This window comes from Miniopterus natalensis, chromosome 9 (assembly GCF_054644295.1).
Source record: "Miniopterus natalensis isolate mMinNat1 chromosome 9, mMinNat1.hap1, whole genome shotgun sequence".
In the NCBI taxonomy this organism is placed as follows: domain Eukaryota; kingdom Metazoa; phylum Chordata; class Mammalia; order Chiroptera; family Miniopteridae; genus Miniopterus; species Miniopterus natalensis.
The window spans coordinates 70,034,237-70,039,691 of record NC_142089.1 but is presented as its reverse complement, the minus strand read 5'-3'; the positions used below and the strand labels follow the sequence as shown (position 1 = coordinate 70,039,691).

The following is a 5,455-nucleotide window of genomic DNA, read 5'->3' as shown; positions in this document are numbered from 1 at the left end:
TATCTACTTCGGGTAACAAGATCTATAAACTTTAATGACCTCCAAGGATTTCAGTGTATCCATAATTGTACAAATTAGACACGGTAATGGAATACTTGGTTCTTCCGTTTTCTGGAGGCTGTCTTAACACCACATGAGTAGTGTGTTTAATTTTTCTGGCCTTTGGCCATATTATATACACAAGCCGTGCTAACCAAATGTCTTACATTTTTAGCCAGAATGGTGTCGCTTTATAGCGATAATGGGGGAAAGTGAATTAATGCCTTTGCAGTCCTCTGACATTACATTTCCTGTCCTTTCTAAGCCCTCCTGTGAAATGTATACAACACTAAATTCTAACATCCTGGCATTTATAATTATTTTTTCTAATAATTTGCTTCTTTCCTTTGGCAATTTAATCACTATTGGCCTGGGTTTTCTCATTTGTGAAATGAGGGAATTATACCAAATAATATCCAAGAGTTTTTCTAACAGCGAAAGTCCGTAGCACTGCTTATGTTTATATTAGGATGGAAAAAATACAGACTGTGAAAAATGAGAGCCAGGTTTTTCAGTTTTAGAGGAGAAAAAGTTATAAATAAAAAAGGGAAGGAATAGAAACAAACCCTCTGCTACTGGAAACTATAGGTATTAGCATAAATTCATGGTTTTTGATATACATACAAGTGGACAGAGAAATAGAGATATGCGTATATGTGTGGGTTAGTATGCACACACATATTCCCTGGCTCTGTCTGAAGAGAGGGCCTAGAAACAATGGCAACCCAGTAGTAATTAATCCACCGAGAGCCCAGATATTGATTCTAAGTACTATTCTCTAATAAAAGGAACCAAGACTTCTTAAAGAAGGTATTGCTTCCAGGATGTGACAGGGAACATACAAGACAAAGTTCAGAACATCTTTTGGTGCCATAAAGTAAAGGCATACTTGACAAATGATGGGGTCGTGTCAAAAGAACACAGGAGCCAATTTGGAAATGCTCCCAAGGGCTAAAGCTGCAATAATTTGAGTGATTAAATAATGATAATATCAGATTATAGCCAATAGAATAAAATAAATATCTACAAGTCCATACTTGCAACATTAAATCTATAAGTATGAAGAAACTACTCTTTTTTTACAATAGAACTAATATGAAAGAAATAAAAGAGATAGGAAATGACCATGTTAGGCAAACAAAAAGACTCATGGAAGAATGCTAAAATTAGTGGGCAAAACTATGGTGAGAAACTGAGCTGAATATTTTCATGTCCTTAAATTATCTCCCAACAAAATCATTATGAATTAAAGAGGAAAAATCCTAATTTTACAGTAGAGAAATCAAGAAATCCTACCTTAACCAAGTGGTCAAAGTTAATATCATCCATGATAAGATATAGCAACATCACTTACTACCTGATTTGAGACACTGGTACAACCTAACCTCTGCATTCTCACCAAAAATGCATAATCCCAATTAGATTACCCTGAGAAAATACCAGATAAATGTAAATTGAGGGGTATTTTTTAAAATGACTGACCAGTACCATTCAAGTATCAGCTTCATGAAAAAATAGAAAGTAAGAAATTGTCACAGATTGAAAGACATTAAGGAGACATGACAATTAATTTCAGGATTGAATCCTGTACCAAATAAGACACAAGTGGGAAAACTGGTGACATTTAAATAGGTTTGTGAAGCAGAACATTGTATTGTATCAATGTTGTTTTCCTCTCAATCATTGTACTATGGTTATGCAAGCTGTTTGTAGGAGCTGGGTGAAGGTATACAGAAATTCTTTGCAACATTTTCTGTGAGTCTGAAATTATTCCAATTTAAAAAGCTAGAAAAATGATATAGTTTTAATAATTTATAGATTTTAGATGATAATGACATTTATTTTAAAAATCCTTACTGAATGACTTCTCTGTGCCAAGCACCAAGCTAAGAGACTTCTAAGATGAACAACAGACACACAACACACACACACACACACACACACACAATTTTAGTTATTTTATGTAATCCTTAATCACTAAATATTAAGATAATAATTCTTATTTATCCAGAAATTGAGACCAACCATCTCTAATTATAATGATGGTATTATGACAAAAAGAGTAATAAAGAATGAACACATTTCAAATTAATCTATAAATTTTATGTATTTTCAATTTAAAAATTCCAACAGAATTTAATGGGAATTCATAAGCTCATTCTAAAGTTCATCTAGAAGGTAAAATATGCAAGACTCTCTAAAGAAATTTTAATAACTTACTCTAACAAGTATAAAACAAGCTTTAAACCTATAGCAATTAAAGTGATGTGATAAAAGCATAAGAAGAGATGTATGGAATGTGATAAAGGACCAAGAACAGACTTACTTATGAAGAAAAGGTTAACTGGTCAATAAATGGTTTTGGGATCATTACAACCCATTTGGGGGGGAGGAAATAAGCTCATTTATTAATTCCAGAAATATTTAAATGCGTACATGTTTTAAAAATAAGAATTAACTCTCTAACCAACTTTATGTACAAAAAATAGATTTCTGGTGCTATAAAGACTTAATATTTTTAAATCTATAAGCATATTAAGATAAATACAAGAGAATAGTTTTTATAATTTTGGATTGGGGGATGATCTTTTTACACAGAATAGAAAATCTATATGCCATAAAAGAAAGAATTGAAAGATTTAATTTCATAAAATTTAAAATTTGTACGTGACAGAAGATACTATAAACAAACTAAAAGATTGAGACAAGCTGAAAAACATATACACGTGTATAAAAGGTGAATTAGAATACAAAATATATAAAAGTTCCTATAAATAAACAAAAAGAAAACGAACATAAAATTTTGACAGTTTGTATTCTGGCTAATCACCAAAAATTTAAAAAAATAATGGCAAATATATATGCTCATATGTTCAAACCCCTAAGTAAAGAAATAAATACAGATTAAAACAATAATGATTCACTTTGACCAAACTGGCAAACATTTTTGAAGGTTATTAACATACAAAGTTGACAGTAATATAGATGTTGAAATCAAGAACTCACAGAGACGCTTGGTGTAGTGAGATGCACATATCTTTTGACTCAACAATTTAATTTCTATGAATCTGTCCAAAACATCCAAATATATACACAAGAAGCAGGTAGAGGAAAGGCCATTTGAATTGTTTGTAACAGCAAAATACCGAAACCTCAATATCCTTTATTTATATATATGTATGTATTTATTTATTTTATATATAAAACTTCAAATACATATATTTACTTATATGAGAGCTGGATTACTATGGTCAAGGGCAAGGAAGACTGTAAACATTGGCCTAAGGTACTTCAAGATAAAACAGCTTTGCATGCAGAGAGGGCCCAGGAAATCCCTCACTTGTTCCTTTTATTGATCGTTCCCGTTTCTCCACTCTACCTTTTAAATAGCTTGCTCCAAGAGTTCAGAGTTCAAGAACCACACACCAAAAAGGGCATCTCAACCTGCAAAAATATTCACAATTGCCCCAGAAAGAGACTTCCAAAAATCCGGCTGACCCAGGTTAAGATTCAGGATGCTTCCAGCGGTGGCCGTGCTGACCATTTTTGTCATGATTGGCGTGGACACTTGCACTTGAGGAGGGAAAGGTTTGGGGCGCCTGGAAAACTCCCTGCTTGTCCTGTCTTCGTGGAGGCCGGCGACGCTGTGCTCTTGTCCGGGGAGTCCGTGGACTCCCGCGTGCGCTGAAGTGGCTCCACGTGGCCTTCTCGGGGCCTGCTCCACCCCGGAGCCCGTGAGCAGGGGACAGTCTGTACTCACGGGGGGCGACGCATATCCTACAAGGAGACCTTGCTCATCAGGATCTTGGGGGATGCCGTCATGTCAAAGTTGAGCTTGACCTTCTGCTTGTCTCTCTTGGTGGCACCGGCGCTGGGGTGGCTGGGGTCGGGCAGCATTTGGGACTGGCCTTTGGGCGTGGGGCGTGTCCTGTACAGAGAGTAATTTAAAACTCCAAACTTCCTGAGAATGTTCTCCACATGAACCTCCATCTTCTGCACGGCATTGTTGAAGATGCTTTTAGTCTTTTTCACAAAAAAGGGAATTTCTTTACATATGAGGTAGCAATTGTTTATTGGAACCCAGGCCCTATCCTGTTGTCCAAGGAAATGGGCATCGGCCTGCCCATCCTTCCCCCAGAGCTTTGGAGGCCAGAACGGGAACCCCTTCGGTTTTGCCCCGACCAAAGGATGTGGGTTGCTACAAGGCTCGCAAAACCAGTTATCTCTTTTTTGGCAAGCAGTTCAAAACACTCTGGACGTATTTTGATTTCATTCATCTCATGCTCACAGATTTTGATGCCTGTTTGCGCTATTTGTGTCGATTTGTGATTTCCCCCATTCTAAGTGATGCAGTTGTGCAAAATCCACTTGGCATCAGCCAGGAAGGCTTCTGAGCAGCCAGACATTCCCTTCTTAGCTTTCTTGTCCAGTGCACAAAGGCCCATGGGGAGGAAGGTGTATTCTGCAGAGCCGGGATGCTGTTGCAGTGGAACAGGCTTCTCGAGTGTGTCTGTCCCCGGCTGCTTCATTTTCTGAATGGCAAACTTGAGCAGAAAGGACAACTGTGAGCACTGTCATGGCTTTCTGGGTCTCGATGCATTCTGCTACTGTGATCTTCTCACATTCAGGACAAAGGCAATCAGTCCCCCTCCGGTTCCGATGTCAGATTCAGACACTTAGCGTGATAACCCTGGGACAGAGCTCACAGCAAAGGACTTGGCCTTGCCAGGGACAAACCCAGCAGGAGAAATCATTTTGTCCATCCCACGGGAAGACATCGACAGTGTCTGTGGTGAGTGGCTGCTTCATGTAGTAAAAAGGACCATGTCTTAGCGCTGACTGCTCCTTAGGGTTACTGTTCAGTAGGCCTGGCTCTTCTTCTGTTTAACAGCGCTTGTGGGTGTGCCCCGCGGCGAGTGGAAGAGTCACCATTGGAATCCAGTGGCCATTGGAAGGGGGCGGGGGGCTGGGGGACTTTCTTTCCCAGGCTGTCCTCTCTGGGGAGCCAGGATCTTTGGAGCGAGTAGAGATATCCGTGGCCTCTGCCACCTCCTGTTCCGTTTCGCTTCCCTGCTCAGCCAAGCTCTGTGGGTGCATCGTTAACACTGTGCAATGTCAGTACTTATAAAACGTGGAGGCCAGCTCCCAGGTCTCCTCAATAGTTTTTAAAAGAATAGTTTAAAAAAATTATAGAACATGCAGACATTGAGATATTTTCCAATTATCAAAAAGAATAAGGTAATGTTTATGTATAAATATGGAAAGGTCTTCAAGACATTATGTTAACGTGTGTCAAGCAAGTTGCAAACCAATGGAGAGAGTACAATTACACATATATATTTGCATGCATACGTATATGCAGGTAAAAGAGAATGAAAGGAAGCTTACATGTTTTACTCTATATTTGTGCCATATA

At 38.3% G+C, this 5,455-nt stretch overlaps 1 pseudogene; it reads right to left on the bottom strand.

The window, feature by feature from the left end:
• Window positions 1-3,478: 3,478 nt before the first annotated feature.
• LOC107530393 (MYND-type zinc finger-containing chromatin reader ZMYND8-like) lies at window positions 3,479-5,136 on the bottom strand (annotated as a pseudogene).
• Between the last annotated feature and the right edge of the window lie 319 nt (window positions 5,137-5,455).